The sequence below is a fragment of the Haemaphysalis longicornis genome, unplaced genomic scaffold (assembly GCF_048455015.1).
Source record: "Haemaphysalis longicornis isolate Haplotype H1 unplaced genomic scaffold, Haemaphysalis longicornis Haplotype H1 scaffold_6, whole genome shotgun sequence".
Classification (NCBI taxonomy): Eukaryota; Metazoa; Arthropoda; class Arachnida; order Ixodida; family Ixodidae; genus Haemaphysalis; species Haemaphysalis longicornis.
In genome coordinates, this window is record NW_027526407.1 from 176,565,259 (window position 1) to 176,585,037 (window position 19,779).

General features: G+C 42.7%; 1 long non-coding RNA gene across 1 annotated transcript in view; it reads left to right on the forward strand.

Annotated features, from left to right (window-relative positions):
* Positions 1 to 10,183: 10,183 nt before the first annotated feature.
* LOC144142080 (uncharacterized) overlaps positions 10,184 to 19,779 on the forward strand; it is a 41,713-nt gene continuing 32,117 nt past the window's right edge. The window contains exon 1 of the long non-coding RNA XR_013316821.1: positions 10,184 to 10,277. This is a non-coding gene — a long non-coding RNA (uncharacterized LOC144142080). The remainder of the gene's footprint in view (positions 10,278 to 19,779) is intronic.

Here is a 19,779-nt window from a genome sequence, read left to right on the forward strand (position 1 = left end):
ATTAAGAATAAGAAATGGACGTTGGCAGGGCATGTAGTGCGAAGGCAAGATAACCGCTGGTCATTAAGGGTAAACGAGTGAATCCCTAGAGAAGGCAAGCGTTGCAGGGGGCGGCAGAAAGTTAGATGGGCAGATGAGATCAAGAAGTTTGCGGGGATAAATTGGTCACAGTTGGCACAGGACCGAGGTATTTGGAGAATAATGGGAGAGGCCTTAGCCCTGCAGTGGGCTTAGATAGGCTGGTGATGATGATGATGATGATGATGATGACTGAAAACGCCCCTTTAGACAGAATAATGATCGCATTAGATAGGTTGCAAAGTCAAACTGATGACGCTAAGGCGTGTAAGGCCCCTAATGAAAGGTCCAGATTAACGGAATCACGCGGGGTAAATAGGAAAAATGCTTCGTGATTGTAGTCCCCAGGCAGTCGTAATGAGTCATAGATGTAGTTAAAATTCAAAATGACGCTGCTAGGGCATGTGGGAAATAAAATTCAAGGTATCAATGTGGGCAGTCATTCGGAACAAAAATGCGTTATGGTTATACGTGGTCATGTTTAGTCATAAATTCAGTTAAAATTCAAGTTCATGACACTAGTGCGTGTGGCTTATCAAATTAAAGGTCTCAATGGTGGTAAACACGTGTTTCCTGATTATTATCCTGACATAGTCAAGGTGGGTCATAAATTTGGTTAAAATTCCCAATGACGCCACTAGGTGTGCGGGGCAATAAATTGAAGGTTCTGATGAGGGAAATCACGTAGGATACAATTGCGGCATGGGTATATCATGAGAGAGGCATGGTTAGTCATTGATTGGTTTAACATTCAAATTGATTCCGCTAGGATATGATGGGTATCAAAGTATTGGTCTTGATGAGCGGAATCACGTAGGACAACTACAAAACTCTTCCTTGGTATAACCATAACATAGTCATGGCGAGTCTTATATTGGTTTAAAATTTGAAGTGACCCCCCTAAGGCGTGTATGAAATTTACGGTCTTGACGAGGGGTATCACATGGTACAAATAAAAAGGCTTCGTGGTTCTATTCATGAGGCAGTCATAATGAGTCATATATTGGGTTAAATACAAGGTGAGGCCGGTAAAACATGTGGGGTGTCAAATGGAAGGCTTCAGTTAGGGGAATCACGTCAGACATTTAAATAATGCGTCCGGGTCACAGTCATGAGAGTCATGGTTAGTTTGACTGGTATGAACTCCATATGATTTTGCTAGGGTGTGTGGGGTATCAAATTAAAGGTCTCGTCGAGAGGGAACAAGTGTGAGAAATATAAAAATGATTTCTGGTTATAGCTATGAGGATATAGCAAAAGGTATCTTTCTTTATTGCTGGGTCGGGTTCAACAAAAATTCCTTGCCAAACCGTAAGGCAGTTGTGCATTTTACATGGAAATGTTTGTCCAGCGATGTCCATTGCTTCCTAGTAAAAAAAAACTTGTAATAAAAATATTTGCTTCTAATTGGTGAATTACCGAGGCAGGATGGCATGGGTTAAAAAAAAGCCATGCCAAGCTCTCGAACCTAAATCAGCAGACTCAAAAACACTCTGCTAATAACTGCCATTACAACATTACTTCCTACTTTTCTCCGTGTCCCAACAAACAAGCAATTCCTTCGACACATATGGTGTCGCGGAAATTGTGGATGACCATAGGTAACAGGGGGAATCACAGCTTATCAGGAAGGCGAATTTCACTTTTGTTTATGAATAGGCCTTGTGGCCTTGTTTCGTGTCTTAATTTCTTTCCCACAGCGTACCAACATGCACTCGAATCCAGAATTGGCCAAATACATGGGAGACATTAACTCCTTGCCAGATTGTAGGAGATAGAGAAGCAATAGAGCCCCCGAGACATAAAGAGACATTGCGACAGAAGGAAACCACTTCAGAAAAATAAGCAAGCGCAGTTTGTGTTTGCGCTCGAACTCATTTTTTGCAATAAGAAATCAGCGCAAGCTATAAAAACTAGCACATGATAACAATGTAAAGGAAATAATTTGGTCGGGCTCTGCAGTTCTCCAACAACTACATGTCAAAAACAATGAAAAAACAGATTACTTATGCAACACACGCGCGCGCACACACACACACACACACACGCAAACACACGCTCACGGGTACGCGTACACGCACTCGCACTCGCACTGGCACACGCACACGCACACGCCTGCGTGCTGGAAGTTAACAGCTTGGTACGATGGCGGTAATTGCTTAGAATGATAGCGTGATGCTTTCCCGAGGTGCGAGATCTCATCCCAACTAGCAAATACTAAAAAAACTAATACAAGTGCCTCAGCAAACAACGAGGCACTTTTTTGTTTGTCCCACGTGAATTTCCTCCTCGAGACCGTCAACTTGATACCACACATTTTTTGGCGCCATATCTCTCTGAATTGTAACCCAATCTGAGACTATCCATAACTCCTGTGTTTCACGGTTCGCCATTTTCGGTATTTTTTATTTTTTTTTTTAGTTTTTAACGTTTATTTTCATCAATTCTCTACATTTACGCTTTTATAATGATTACTGGTTAAACTTCTGTGATATCTGCATTTTTGTGTAAATGCAGGTCGTTACACGATCCTGTGGAGTGAGGCGGAAGAGGGTACTCGACGAAGAATGCTACGCATTAAAAAGCAAAGGCACATCCACGAACGCCTCGCGTTTGAGACATTCGCGGAGACAGTTCGGTTTGACACAACGAGTTTTTCCAGGATGCAGAGCAAGAATGCACGGAACCATAACCCTAAACCGCTTTGACGTAAACGAACGGTACAGTGAGTGCACGTACCCTTGCCCAATCTTGCTTGTTTCGACCCAGGGAGGTCTATTCCAAGGGGAAATCGCTGAGGTTTTCGAAGATGTAATAAGTAAAGTGAAGGCTAGGCTAATGGCGGACCCTGACGTAGTAGTTGAACTCAAAAAGAAAATCGAAGACTTTCGCGGGAGTCTTACGTTTATGGACGGAACCGTGGAAAGGTTGACAAAAGAACGTGATCAACTAAGAGCTTAAAACAAACCTATGGCTGTGAAGAATGAGAAGCTCGAAATGCGAGCGTCAGAACTTGAGAAGTACTCTCGAAAGAACAAAATTGAAGTGAAAGGTATTCTATGAACTAAAGGTGAAAGGCGCCCTCGTGATAATTCAAGACATCGGGAACAGAATTGAGTGTGCGATCAATGAGAGCGACTTTGAGATAGTTTACCGCGTACCCTCGTCCTCAGACACAATGCATATAATAGCGAGATTTTGCTAATGAGCAAAAAAGCAGAATTCATTTCTAAGGTCCGCAAAGCACAACTTCAGGCCAACAACATTAGCTTCCAGACAAGCGACCTATCGCCCCTATATATTAACGAGCACCTCACCCAGGAAAACAAAAGGCTGTTCGCCAAAGCACTGTCGCTAAAACTTATGCCAAAGCACTCTCGCTCAAATCTTATAAAAAACAAGCCTACAACAAATGTTTTGCAGATGACTTCACGTCTTAACATAACGTGTTGCTGGGAAGACATTTTTGGGCCTCCTATAAGCCCTCATATTCAAATATGAAGGCCCTAGGACTGATTTTATTTTTATAGGTTTTTCTATATGGAAAAGGCTTGGCGCACAGTTTTGCAATTCTGTTGATTTGAATAAGGGCGGCAAGGTGGCGATACACTCGGTCGCGATTCTTGTCTACGTCACTGTGTTACCGAAGACTATTTGCTGGACCCTATCCATAGACAGCTTTGCTGTAAAAAGTGAGATGGTTCCGTAGCCGTCGTTGAGGAGGGGCAAACATCGTGCCGGTTAGCACATTTTTTCCTCGGCTTTCTACTCCGTCACTCCTCGTTCTTCTATCACAAAGAAGCGCCGCTAACTTCCAGATAAGTAAGGTTATAGATACGTTGACTGAAGGTCTTGGTAGGTTGTCTGGGTCAGGCGTTTTAAAACCATCTTTTTCAGACATTTTGTCAGACAGATGTAACTATCAGACTGCGTTCGCTGTGGATCATATCCTTGCAGTCTGCAACAATTCAGCCGGCTGCAGCTAATGTGGTTTAGTGTACATACATTGCCATTTTGGGGGGAAGATTTTCAGGGCCAAGGTGCACAGAGCTTTAATGCAATAAAGGATGTTAACAGTGGCCTTTAAAATGGTACTTCGTGTATATCGTCGCTCTGACAGACTGGGACGACCTTCGCAAGAAAACACCCGAAACATATTACCCACGAGTGTCCGCAATTGGCTCCAGGATTTCCAGAAGCCCTTCAGTTCTAGCACTACAGTATATAAGCGGTTATGCTTCAGAGATTCTGCTTGAAAATTGTTGAGCTGCTTATACAACACTCTTTCGTAGCGCGAGGTGTCACAGGTCAGCGAACCCGCCACCAACAACCAGCAATATATCTTGCATCTTTGTGCAGGTGTCTTATTGAGTATTATTATAATGTAGTTAATCCGGTCGTAAATGCAGATTTCACAGATCATGTTGTTGGTACGGCCACATTCAAATTGTATTTAGGTACGCTGAAAGGTAAACAAATAAGTTCCACTCGCTACAACAGTGCAGGCCCTTGCGTTCATTGCCCGATGCGGACGTTGGCATTCGAGGATGTAGCCTTCTGTACACGGCAAGTGTGAATCACATGGCCGTTTTTCCAATCAACCACTTGACAGCGCATGGCAAGAGCACTGCGCTGCCGTTAATAAACCTAAAACAGCTACAAACTTTGTCTGATATCAAATTACTCTACCCGAAATAAGCGCCAGATGGCTCCCCATTTTTAGCAGTACCGTTTTTCTGTCGTAGTTTTCTTGTTCGAGCAGCACGTTTTTTTACAAAACGTATTTATTGCAATCGCAGAAAGAGAATATTTACAGTACACGCGATCTTCTTCATAATTTTTATTTCAGGTATTACGTACAAAAGCTTCAGGATACAGTATGTTGGCCACAAATTTTTTAGTATGCTCATTACAACAGCCGTCGTTTCCAAGAGTTGCGCTTTCTCCATTTTTCTCTTTAATATTAAACAGTACTTGTGACGTTCAAAAGTTCACCTGCACGTTTGACCACAAAGAACATATATGCTTCTTGCGCACACTCTGTCGAATGAATAGAACAGGAATGTACGTTTTCGATACATATGTCACGCTTACAAAACTTAGCGCAGTGTAGGAAGGTCGATTTTTTTTTTTTTACATGCGAGACCTCTTGTGTCCCTTCAACACAATGCGTTCACACAGCCATGCTTCACCGCGGTACAGATTTGTGTCGAAAGCTCCGAAACGAGCACAGTTGATTGGTAGCTTGTGTGCTGACATATATTCGGTGACTTGTATATAAAATAACATTGATGCCTAGAAAGTGATATTTTCTGAATGTGAAATAGTAGTTGTGCATTAATTTTGTGTATCTGCTATTGAACACCCCGTGGAATTGTTTAGCCACGCGCTCCTTCAGTTGACACAGGACAACGCCCTCAAAGCTCGTTCCGCTGACTAACCATGAAGATTGGCCACATATCGGCCCCGCGATACACTCACCTCGCAACTTCGCTCCGATATCCCAAGGAGCAGAGACCACGCTCGTTAGGACTCATCTCGATGGCTAATCATCAGAGCCACACTGGAACCCTCACCTGTCGTGGATCTTTCTATTCCTGGGTGCACGATCCCTGGTTTGCGCCCCTCCTGGTCTTGCGGCCCTTTACTTTTTTTAATGGCATTGCGCAAGCTTCTTGCTTTAAACAGCACCTTTCGGAGCTAACTTTCGGCCACTTGTCATTAGGGGGATCCTTCTGTTTACACATTCCGCCAACTAATTTAAGGGTGGCTCGTATTGAACACGCTGCGCTGCGGCTCCTCTTCCTCTCGGTGTTTCTTTAACCTTTTACGATTTTCTGCTACATTTTTTCTGCCCCACAGCTATTGTTGTGTTCTGGGCGTGGCCCACAGTTCGTGCAGGCTCCAATCGCAACTTCAACGATTTGCACCAATAACTTTCCGTTCGCCGTATGTGCGTGTCTTAAACAAAGATATATTGCTTTGGCACTAAATATATCTTCAACTAAAATTGGAGTAGTGCTGTGAACTAAATCCGCATTATTGCCAAGAAAGTGTGAGTACATGTGCCCCTTGCAGCAACGGTTATAAAGTCATCCGCAGTGGCCAGCCTGATCAACCAAGGCGTTTCGCTACACCTAATCTATTTTGCCCAACTGCACACTGTGCGTCATATTTTAAACACTTTTAACTTTTTAAACCCTACGTAATTTAAAAGAAAAAAAATCGCAAGAACTCAAGCAACAAACGAAGCGGGGATGACACGCAGCGTTCATGCATCGTCACTTCGTCGACCCACAACGCTGATACAATGATGGCGGTGTACCGTCCCCTCTTCTTTTACCCATGTGTGTTCCTTGCGCCATTGGTATCATAAATTTCAACTGCACCAACAATCCGAACGTGCCATCTTCCCCAACTATTTCCTGCCCTATTTGACGGGAGTAATTTTTATTGGCTTTATTTTCTCAATAACGACACGTTATCTACAATCTTGATTTCGCTTTCGAGCCTAGAAGGAAGCATCTAAAGATCTAATACACTATAAAAGTAACTGGGCAAGAAATAAACACTTGGAAAATTATTGTGATTTACCCGAAGTTTAAGCAGCAAGCTTAAGCAGCGGAAATCAATGTAGGACCAAAGTCTCCTGGTCGTCATTTCGCAGTTTGAGCTGATAGGATTGACAAATTATTTGAACTGTTTCAGATAAAATAAGTAGATCACAATATGGAAAGTTAAAAGTTAGGAAATAGCAAGAATATCACTAATATTTTATTAAAGCGCCTTTCAGTGATGCTAACTTCTGTCTGAAAACAAAAAGAGAAAATGATATAATCACCCTGTTAGACATTTTATAATATATACTATAATATACCATATTACACATAATATAATTTAATTGATTGATTGTGGAGGTTTTACGCGCCGACGCAACGCAGGCGATGAGGCGCGCCATTGTGGAGGGCTCCGGATTAATTTTGACCACCTGGGGATCTTTAACGTGCGCCGAAATCGCGTACACACGGGCGTTTTTGCTTTTCGCCTTCATCAGAAAAGCGGCCGCCGCGGCCGGGAATCGAACCCGCGACCTCGTGCTCAGCAGCGCAACTCCTTAGCCACTGAGCAACCGCGGCGCGTCATACTAGAATTTATATTATACATAATCAGACAATAGTATAAAAAGCCTTCCGAATTAAAGAATATTTAGTTTTTTCAATAAAAATTCAGTCAACTTGATATCGTGCAGTTTAAATCAAAACCATACTGAACAAGTTATTTATTTTATTACAAGCATCCTTCCGGGTAATGGCTCTCTCCGTGTTTATGATGGTGTCCCAAAAGTGCTGGACCATTCGTTGACGCAAATATTCTGTAGTACGAAGTTCTTAAGGTAGAAAAAGGTAACATTTTGGAGTAGATTCACACGTTACTAAGAGAAGTTGTTTATACAAGATATGAATATTAAAAGCCACGGATTCAACATGCTCTCATCACAGCAGAAATTCAACCAGTGCTGTCACACTACAGCACTACAGCTCAAATATTATAAGCAAACGCCGTGCCAAGTAAGATAGAAAACTTTTTTTACGCTTTTTTGGCTAACAGAACAACCTGAAGCCGTTGTTTTGATTATTTATTTTACAATTTTGCCAACTCTAGAAACCACGGCTAAACTATGTTTTTTTGTTTATTATCTACGAGGTGGGTTCTGTAGTACAGTTTTTCAAAGTAATTCTTTATTCTTTGCAATTAAACCATACTTTATTTGCTCGATACGTTTCCGGGCCACTGCTTTTTCTTTCATAAAGCGTGTGAACAAGTCCGTGGAAATGTGGTATGCAGGCGCCAAAAGGCATTACTTATATTCAACTGAGAACTACAGCAATATCACCATTTTGTTGCTTTCTGTACCTCTTGATTACCGAACCTTCTATTTGGTCTTTTGTTTTGATCTTCGCGCCTGCGATGACCTTACAAAAATTCTACCTGTCACCTAGAGAAATAAAAAACGTAGTTTGTTACATTTTAACATTTTCACATGAGTTGGCATACAGGTACTGCCGGACCAAGTTGAATGCGATGGAGATGAACGAATGGCGTTTTACATTTGTTATACCAATAACAATGGTATCTTTGGAACACCTCCAGTGCACCCAATACAAAAGGGGCCAATACAGCATGCCACCACGCCGTAAATCTGCCTGTTGTACTCTGATTCTGTTGATGTTGTGTAGCAATCCTTTTTAGTTTTTATTCTTCCGCAATATAAGAGACAACTTCTGCGCCCTGGTACCAAGTCTTCAAAAATCCAACCAGTCCTATTATTCCGATGCGAAGACCAATAAATTATCAAAACTTGTGGTATTCAGTAGAGTAACTTGACCTTTTCTAAAACCTACACTTTGCACTTTTTATAGCTCTATGTTGAGGTTCATATTTCTTTCTCTGGACGTTTCCATAGTTTTACCTTGTATCGCTATGGTTCTGCATTGGCATTTCATACCCATTAACATGGCCTCTTCAGTAGGTGCTAACCTGGCTTTTCTATAGTTTCACAAGGTTATTCTTTCGCTTCATGTAGGGTTTTCAGTATCTTTATTATTGATTTTCTGTTGCCTTTTCCAACGCTTTGCACTAGCACCCCCACACCCTTCCTTCGGTGTATCCATCTCTTCTAGTGAGACAGCTGCTACTGCTAGTCAAGACGCCCACCGGTTCTACTGTCTCCTGATTGTCCGCATCTCGATTGTGGAGGTGGGTGGCTTTTATCTTTGGTCCGGCAGTGTTATCGACATATCAGACAATAATTTAGCGAGCGTACGCCGTCTCTCTCATCTAGGAGGATACCTGCACTTCAAAGCTCACGTTGAAAATTAAGGCTCAGTATGGCAATCCCGGATGCACACCCACCTACCAATCCTTGTGCTGCCTGACGCAGGCCCCCACCTGATGGTCGGCTCCTTGCATCCTCACCAATTTCCCTCACACTTTTTAGCCTAGCTTTTAATTATCTCCACATTGCTGTACCGTCCAGTTTTTTGAGCGATTGATGGATTCCACAAATGAAAAATAAACATCTGTGCTGTTAACAAGCCGCCCCTGACAGGAAACAACAGGGACAAAAAAATGACAGATTACAATAAAATGGAGGCTTACTTTTATTAATTACGTAAAAGCCTTGTTTTTTATATTTTATCACAAGTACTCATTCCCTTCAAGGTGGCGATGTTTTGCGTGCAAAAAAAAAACAATAAGCAAGACAATATGCAACACGGCTCTATATTTGCAAAACATTACAGATATCCGCTCAAACAAAGCTGTAATTTTTTTATTTCGCAATATTAGACATGTCGTCAATGTGAATGTTAAAGCTTGGAAACAATTAGGAAGTGGAATGGATGTTCCGAAGCAACGTTATCCTTTAGCAGGTCAACACTTTTTTGCACTGTTACAAGGGCATTTTTATCGCACACGGGGTGAATAAAAGTCATTCCGTAGAAAAAATTCTTTTCAATTCGCGGAAGCAGAAATAAAATACTTTTTGTTCGCCAGTGCAAGGTGTTAACGCACCTAAATAATTACAGCGTATATTTATTTCAAATTAACGGTCTGGAGAAGCTTCTACTGAAACTGTTAAAAAGTCCCAATTGTGCTCTGAAAGTGAAGAAGTCTAAACAGGCTACATTTGCAGCTGTTGGTGGGGAATACGTTTTTAATCGTTGTTTTGAGCGCCGCATTCACAATTTTTTTAAGTCCAAATATAAGTAACAAAAATCGCAATGTCTTGTACTTTAACATTTCCGAAGGCACAATGATCCATTTGCCTTGCAATTAGGTTTTGACATTTTCTGCATATAAAATTCCCAGATCAGAAAAACTACGGCCGAGTTTTGTGTTATTCTATGGTGGCACAATAAACATCATTATTATAATTGAAATGTGTTTTTCTATATTTCAAAAATGCGTAAATTTATATTTTAAAAGTTCGCCCAACTAGCAAAGCAGTATGACGTGCGGAATATTTTAAGAACACTGTGGTTGTTGGGCTGTATAAACAGGAGCACTCATGCTCTCAGTTACTTTTTAACATGCTTTTGTGGAAGGGCACTACTGCGTTTGCTATTCTGGCTCTCTTGTTCGCCCGGCCTTCAGACACAGCTTTCTCAAGGAACAATTTTGATGTTAATTTGACGAAAGTAAGTGGCCTCTATTACGCCATTGGGAAAAAACCACTCATTGCATAGCATAAATTACCAAGCTTTCATGAGCACCTGCATGGCTAATTTGACTCTATTTTCGCGAGTTTTTTAAAAGTAATACAGGGTGGCGGTTAAATTATATGCCTGCAGCAGCGGTTAAATTAAAGGCCTGTATCTCACACGCAGTTTGTCGCACTTGGCGTCCTAGCTATCATTTAATAATTTGTTTGAACTTTTGGTCCAAGAAACTTGGAATCATAAAATACAACTTCGCGTCTGGAAGACCACCTACTTTCTTCCAAATTATATGGCTCCAAAAAATTAGCAAACTTTTTGAAATATCTTAGATAAGACAATGTTAGAAAAGGGGTTATCACATTTTTTTATCTAAGCTGCTCGGCTGCCACTGAGATTCCTATGCCTGTTGATGGGCCTCTGACGGAACTACGGCAAAAAATGACAGTACCCTTTGAGCTTTACAAGCAGGATTTTGGGATTGTCATGGGTGAATGATATCAAAGCCTAATATCAACGAATATTTGATATATACTTTTGTACGTGACAAGAAATATTGTGCTCTTTTTATAGTGTGCTGTTCAATACTTCGTTTTTTTCGCGGTATTTAGTTTTTGAGAGTTTCTCCTAAAAAACGGTGGCAAGCAAGGACTACGACGTGCAATACAGGGCCGTCCAGCAAATGTTGGAGGCTCTCGAGCGTCAGCGGCCGAAAGCACTGTACCCTCGGGGGCTGGGTGCGTGTAGGTAGCCGATGCCGAGGGACCGACTGACACGACGTTAGGCAGCGTCAATTTTGCCGGACAATGAAAATTTTTTATCTCTCTCTCTCTCCTAAAAAACAGTAGTTCATTCTATATTCATTGCCGAGAAAGTTGCCTTTAGGTTACCGTACGCTTGCCATATTATTGCTCACCATGTATGCGTTGTTTGTTCCAAATTTTGTTCGCTAAAGTTTTACGAACCTTTGACCCACTGCCTATTGAAACGAAAAATGAAGTATTACAAAATTGTTTGAGAATACACTGAATGGTAAAAACAATGCATTGGAAGATTCAAAAGTATTTATTGGGAGCAACCTATAGGGCGTGCAGCAAAGCATTATAAAGTCTTTTTTTTTCTAAAAGAGCCTTTGAGTTGTGCAAACATAATGCCTGTGTAAATCTATGATGAGGAAACATTGGCTTTATTACTAGGTTTACACAAAGAATCATCCTCAAAACTTCTGGGCCACTGAGTGGCCACATCTAAAACAATGTGTTTTCCTAATTGGTTATGCATGATACGATAAGATTTTGGGCCAACGAAAGTACACCCTAAATGGAGCTTTTAGTACTATTGTCAAGAGTTCGGTGAGCTCCTGCCCCACCTTTAATGCAGTCTAAAAACTGAAGACCCTGCTGAGTGCACGGGTTATGTTTTCTGTAGTGTCACCAGGCGTTTTTTTAGAATTGGTTTCTGAAAAGGGTTCCCTCTGGAGACTCTCTAAACTGCCTATCCAGCCTTCCCTTTCCGACCCACAGATATTTACAAGATTTCCATATAGTTTTGTGTTGACACTGGGACAACGTTAACAAGTTCATTGTCCGGCAACCGTAGAGTTTATTGTAGCTGTTTTTAAATAAGGTCAGCCTAAAAGACAACCGCATCTACAGCACTAGAAATAAAAATACACGCTTCAAAACACTGCAAATATGTAAATGAAACAAAAATTGGTATATTTGTAGTCACTTTTCACCTAAAACGCTGCGATGTATCTTCCAAGTGTCATATCCGATGATGAGGTTTGAAACGATTCTGATGGTGCACTTATGAAACATTGTGAAAGCAAGTGATGGCGAATTCAATTGTGGTACAGCTAGGCACCGCAAACACTAGATCAAAAGAGTTGAAAGATTTACACTTATTTGATAGTTCACGAAACCAAATGACCAAAAGTTTTTTCTCTCTTCAGTCGCACAGCTCACTCATCACACCCACGACGCTTCCCTTAGTAGTGAATATAGCAGTCAAATCTTGATACACACCTTGTAGAGGAACTTCTGTGTACTGATCAAAACAACCATTGCTCAGATACGTCTGACATCGAAAGATGGATGTGTAGTACGGTACAGGTGCTAAGACAACTGTACTTTGCTTAGAGAAAGTGTAAAATGCTTTACTTATTGTGAACGCAACCTGAAACATGTTGTGCAGGTATGCGTCGAATTGACAACCATTGCATTTGGATTTTGTGGGACAGCTTAGAAAATCACCTTCAATAAAGCATAGAATTTTCATTTGTAGTCACAACCTGTGGCCTTGAAGCATGCGTTTCTCACTGCCTAGAACTGGCTTCGTTTATGTTTTCTCAATTATTACCCACCACTAACGAATTCCACAGTGCATCCTAAGGAAATGAATAGTACTGAGGGGTATGCCTATGTCAGTGGCTGATATAACTGGTATTATTCGGGATCAGACCAAATACACTGAATTTTCGTTAACTAAAATTTCTTTTATTTGCTTGGAACAGACCACTTGCTTTTCGGGATTGAGCACTCATAACTTTCTTATTGGAGGTACCATTTCTAAGGGCTGCTACAGCATGAGACTGCAATCAAACACCTGGTAGAAGTAGTCAATGTAACAACTTACTGCAACATGTCCCAAGCAAAGGGGTTGCTTGACTTCCTCTTCGAAGTTGGCAGGATCAATGCTTGTAGCACTGGTGGGCAGGATGCGTATGTCTGGACATTCCTTACCTGCCAGGTAGTGGTACCATTACCGGACGAGCTGGTGTTAAGCACCGAAACTGTTTTTTCTAAAGCTATTAGGAAATCTGTGCCGTGATTTCTATGTGTGGCTGAAATATCCAGCACGTAAAAGCAATAAAAGTCTAGTATACTTAGATAAAGACGTGAATAAAATGTACTCATTGTTTTAAATTGTAGTGCAACACAATAAGAAATTGACCAAATATCATTTAAAACAAATAACGTGATCAAAATATAACGTAAATTACAATGGTGATAACGAAAACCTTACGCAGTTATCACAACAGAGAAAAGAAGAACAAAAAAATTATAGCGGCAGTATTGTGGAAGCAACTATGAACAGTGACACACCATGTACGAAACTTACTAAAGTCAATAAATTACTAAAGCAAGGTTACATTGGAGGCTGCATAAAGTTTGTGCGAATTGTCGTTTAAATAAAGGCTGGTGATGAGGCACCGACACTCTTTTCTTTGGATACTACAAAAATTGGCGAGCTTGAGTGCAATTTCTTGGGTATAGGGCGTTTCCGCTTTTCACCAGCTTCGAAATACAACCTATGCGACGACGATCGTGCCCACTACATAAGTGATGTAGTTTGACAGAACACAATACAGCGCACAACCTCAAAATCTGCCCAGATTTAATAACGCAGGCGTCGCAAATATAGCCAGATGCAGGTGTTCCACTTCTAAGAATTTCTAGCGCCATGATTACGAGCGCAAACGCAACCAGCAATAAACCAAGAGTGTTCTTATTTCCCTTTTTCTTTCTTTTTATAATTAGTCTGCAGTGGGCACTGTCACATAATCGATAATATTAAGATTACGACAATGCCCAATTACAGCCTGAACAGTCGTCGGGAAAACTGTATGGCTTACCTGAAACAGTGGATAAGAGCTTCTGCAAGGATCTTGCACTTCTCGGAAAGCCCGGCGCACACGTGCATAGCGGTTCAACAATTGGTGGCTCACCTGAGAGTCAGCTTATCTTGAGCGAAATTCGACGCGGTTTTTTGGTCAGCCCCGGCGTTTCCCCGCACATAGCGACAATCTCAGCTTTTTCGTCGCTATATCTTTTAGCGCGATTAGGATAACGTCGTCGGGTAAAATATCACACATTTGCACGACAAAACAACGACAATCAACACTGCAGTCTAAGAATCTTGGTACGGCAGCCAAGCCAAACTGTAATAAGGAACCGTTTTGCGACGCCATTTTGGTTGCTTGGATGGTGTTGCCAGACTGCATCGTGGAACTTCGGACTGAGTTTCAGATTGTTCAGACTGTTCTGAAAATTTGTACTGATGTTCGTACAGATGTTTATGTATTTCCGTATTTCTCCTTTTTTTGGCAGTATTTTTCGGCCGCTGCGAGAGAAATGCTTTGACAATAAACCGTCTGCGCGTTCGATAAAGCAGCGTGTCAGTACTGTGACTATACCGGAAGCTTTCCTCCTCAAGCAGAAACATTTGTGAGCAACGTTCAACAACATTTCAACTCGGACTAATTTGCCTGGTCGGGTCCTCTTGTATTTTTTATTGCAAAGCTTTGAATGTTTAGCTTTTCAGTTTTATTTCGGCGAAGTAACTTTTCTGGACACTGCGATTTATTTCCTCATTGCCACAGCTACGACTCTTCCTCTTCTATACCTCTCGCAATGAGCTATGCGTGTTTACAAGTTCTCTAGCGACTCAAAAAGGCGCTAGCGCAATTTCAGCTGTTTCCTTTTGAAGTCGCGATGAGACGAACGCTTTTTAAGTTCAGGGGAAGAAACAGGGAACTGAAAGAGGGCGAAATACAGAGTACCACACAAAAAGACAAAAACACGAGATTGCTCTTGCTGCCGGGAGTCTACCCTGTGTAGCAGCTGCTGGTACTTCCAAGGTAACGAGAAAATTGCTAGCGTGAAACACCCATGTGGGCCAGTATTATTCATAATATATATCGCTATAGATAATCCCTTTATCGGAAAACCCACCACAGCTACGTTGTCTTTTTTTAGGTCATAATAAAAACCTCCTAGAGTGACTTTTTGGTCGGTGTTCTTCTCATCCTAAACGCGGAAAAGTCCTCCCGTTCTTACGTGCACAATAATTTAACGTTGACATCGCGTGCCAATCTGCAATAGACAGTAAGATGATCCTTGAGGTTCAAGAACAGCAGGCAAGGTAGCACTAAGAAACTACACAATAAGGTGTCAAAATTGAGGGGCTGCAAAGTTTTACATTTGTTTCTGATGCCGTGACGGAAGCACAGGCTATCCCGCCGACATTTGACGACGTCGTAACTGGTGGCGGAGCCAATCAGACAATTTGTCACCTTTTAAATATGCACTCCTCTCCCACTCAATTGATTATTTGCAAAATACTGTCTTCACACAATCGCATTGCTCAAACCTACATTCGGGAGTGACCCTTCCGGAATGGTGAAGATGATTCCATTTCGCTTGAGCCTCAGAGATTTGTCTGCCGAGAGCAAGTTTTAAGACCATTTGAGAAAAAAAAACTTGTTATACGGGTGAAGTTAATTACTTGAAGGGTACTTCGTGTCACCTTTCTTATGGATTAGGATGATGTTCGCGTTCTTCCGAGATTCCGGTACGCTTGCGGTAACTAGGCATTGCGTATACAGGTTGGCCAGTTTTTCAAGTATGTTGTCTCCGCCATCCTTCAAGAGGTGTACGGTTATCTGATCTTCAACAGGTGCTTTGCCCCATTTCATTTCTTTCAAAGCCTTCCTTACTTCTTCGGTCGTTACTGGTGGGATGTCTATCTCCTGTGAACTAATTTCTCGTTCGGCTTTATCCTGCATGTCCCGGCTACTGTACAGATGCCTATGGAACTCCTCGGCCACTGTGACTATGTTCTTCCTAGTTTGATGACATTGCTTTGCTTATCTTTATGTGCATACATCTGATTTTTTTCCCACGCCAAGACGCCTCCTTACTGCTTTGAGGTTATTTCCGTTCTTTACACCGCATTCGATCCTCTCCCTATTATACTTCAATATTCCAGCTGTCTTACACTTATTGATTGACTTCGAAAGCTCCGCTAGATTTATTCTGTAAGTTTTGGTGGACATTGTAATGGTATGCCGTTTCTTAATTATATATTTCGTCTTCCGGGAAAGTTTACCAGTATCCTGTCTTGCCATCATGCCTCCGACTTCTTCTGCACACTCCGTGATAATGCTTGTAAGTTTGTCGCTAGCTTCCTGTGTCATAATCTCGGCTTCCTCGGTTAGAGCTGAGTATCGGTTCTGCAAGGCGATCCTGATTTTTTTTTCTTTACGCCTTACTGTTAGCTCAATAACTGGGTTCTTCCGTACTAGCTTGTTAGCGTCCAACCTCAAATAAAGCTTAATTCAAGGTCTTACCATAAGGTGGTTACTACACCTTACCCTTCTGAGCACTTCCACATTTTTTTATGACGCCATGGTTATCGCATAATATCAAGCCTATTTCATTTTTATGGTCCCCATTCGGGCTGCTCCACGTCCACTTCCGGCTCTCCCATTTACAGAAGAAGGTATTCATTATGCGTAGGTTATTCCGTTCTGCAAACTCAACTAGTAGGTCCCCCCTGCTATTTCTACACCCCAGATCATACTTCCCAAATGCCTTGTCTCCAGCCTGGTGATTGCCAACTTTAGCATTGAAATCTCCCATAACTACTGTATAATGTGTTTTTACATTAGCCATTGCCGATTCCACATATTCATACAAGCGTTCTACTGCCTGGTCGCAATGGCTGAATTTGGGGGCATAGTCCTGTAACACCTTGAGCTTGTCCCTCTTATTGAGTCTAATTAAAAGACTTGCAATCTTTCTTTAATGTATAGTATTGTTCTATGTTGCCAGTTATGCTTTTGTTCACTAGAAATCCTACACCCAGTTCTCTTCTGTCCTCTACACCACGGTAAAGTAGAACGTGTCCATTTTTCAGCACCGTAAAGTCTTTACCCATTCTCCTAACCTCACTAAGCCCTATGGCAGCCCATTTTATGCAATTTCTTTCCTCAAACAACACCTCTAGACTCGCTTCACTAGATAAGGTTCAGATGTTAAACGTTGCCAAGTTCAGGTTCCAACGGCGGCCTGCCCGGGTCCAGGTATTCTTAGGATTAACACGATCTAGAAGTTTCGGGATTAGAACTCCTTTGCTACAAGGCCAGTGGCCTACTAAGAAAGAGAAAAGTAAAACGTTGCCCGGCGGCACAAACCGTGACGTTGTTCTCTAAACACGCCACGTATTTTGTTCACGCAGCGGAGACTGAGCTGGGTCCTGGGGCAGCCTAATAGACCCATTAGGTCCCGATAACAGTGATACCAATATCATCGCAATCTTCGAAAAAAAACGGAGATATTAAAAAAAACGTGTAAAGCAGTCGCGACCCCCTAGCCAATTTCCCGCAACTTTTCTATTACGTCACGCAACCTTGTTTGTGCGATTGGCGGCCGCCTAACTGACCTGTCGGGACGACACATGACTGGACGTCTGTAATGAGCCTCTAGTTCCATTGACCGCATCACTTGAATGCTAACCCGCAGTTAACGCACTGAAAATTATGTTTTATTGTTGCCCCGTGTGACGTCATTCTTTGTCATACAACGTTACTGTGGCGCAAAATTTGAAAGTTTTTAACTACTTCTTGCTTTTTTTCGTTAAAAACATCTCTTGGGACTGGAATTGAGCTGAGTGAGATAGTGAATCCTAGTTCTTTCAAATTACACGAAGTTGTATTTTCTCTTCATGGCTCCTTTAAAGCAGGTTCAATTCTCCTTCCCACACATTGATTGAAGCCCACATGATGTGTCGGTGCATGCTTTAAACTGGTACCGTAAAGATCATAAACCATTTTTTACCTTCAAAACTTGCATCTAATTATGCCTCAATAATGGCCGGGATGTCTTAGGGAAGCTTAGCGCACCAGATTTAAGGTTCTGCTTGCATTCGAATTACACCCATTCAAACGATCTTCAAGAATGACACACATTGGCATAGGCCGCAAAAATTGAAAAATGACAATAATGCACTCTTGCACATTTTGTATGACAATAATGACAATAACCAGTGGTTAAACAAATATTGCGATAAGAATGAGGTTATCCTGTTCTGAAAAAAAAAAACTTTCAGTGTGACATAACCATCTAGAAAAGTCTGTTCACCCATCTATTCTCTAGCGGTAAATTTTCTAGAGGTGTATTTATTTATATCACCCGCCGCGGTGGCTCAGTGGTTAAGGCGTTGCGCTGCTGAGCACGAGGTCGCGGGTTCGATTCCCGGCCGTGGCGGCCGCTTTTCTAATGGAGGCGAAAAGCAAAAAAAAAAATACCCGCACCTCCCCGAGGGGGATTGTGAGGATGCAGAGCATAACGGACTGACTGGCGCTGTTTGAAGGTGCGCCAGACAGTTCGTTGGCAGATTAGTTGGCGTCCATTCAGCACATCGAGACGGCGCTGCGCAAATCAACCGAAGAAGCAGCTGATCCAGCGGCGTGCGCACGGGGTATATAAAGGAACTGCCGTGGAGAGGAGGATGAGAGAGAGTCGCGCATGCGCGCTTATCGCACAGCTTGCGGATGATACGCGGAGGGAAAGCGCGTAGCGCACAGACAGCGTGGAGAGGATGAGGGGAGAGGAGGGTATGAGCGCGCGGTAGCAGCTGCCGTGGAGAGGAGGAGGAGAGAGAGGCGCGCATGCGCGCTATCACACAGCTGGCGGGGTGAAACACGGAGGGAGAAGCGCGTCGGCGCACAGACGGCGCGGAGAGGAGAAGGGGAGAGGAGGGTACGAGCGCGCGTTATCCCACAGCTGGCGGGTGCGGACGGACGGCGCGCGCCGACGACGCGTGACAGGCCGCCGCTATAAGATGCTCTGCATCTAAAACGCCCGTGTGTGCGAGATTTCAGCGCACGTTAGGGATCCCCAGGTGGTCAAAATTATTCCGGAGCCCTCCACTACGGCGCGCCTAATCACCTGCGTTGCGTCGGCGCGTTAAACCCTAAAATTGAATACAAATATTTATTTATTTCAAGCGACGTGTTTTGACAAAGAGTATATTCTTTGCTGTGCAATGATGTACACAGCTAATAAACGGGACCTTCGGCCTTAGTCCAGAGGAGCCCTACTTTTTTTAAGCATTTGCGTTTGTAAGGAGTGCCCTCATCCACAGATTGTGGGACCAATACAAAATTTAAGTGAGCTACACGCGTGACAGCGGATTATTCGGAGACGGTAGTGAATGTTGCAGTGCCTAATGCTCTCCATGCGCGGCAAGCATTGCTTATGCCTCTGCATCAAACGCACGATACGCATGTCGTTTCGACGTGGTAGCAAATTCGGGTGAATGCAGGGTGTTGGGTGGTACTGATTCACATGCACAAACATTTGTGCGATTATCGAACGACCGGACCACACACATTCACTGCACTGCACCCCAAAAACATAGCAATTCTGGAATTGCAGTTGGGGCTTGGGGTGCGGCCTAACCCCGGCGACCATTGCCAGTAACGCACTCCTTAACAAGAGCAGGATTGGCCACCCTGGTGTAGTAACAGCCACAGCCTCCCATGAATACGCCAAATAATAAACGGCCCTCAGTCTCCAGTGGCTGCGAAGAAACTGACCACGGCGGCGGTCAGACCTGTGACACAGCAAGGGGTGCTAAGAATCCCTGGACCCGGGCAGGCTGCCGCTGGAATCTGCACTTGGCAACGTTTAACATC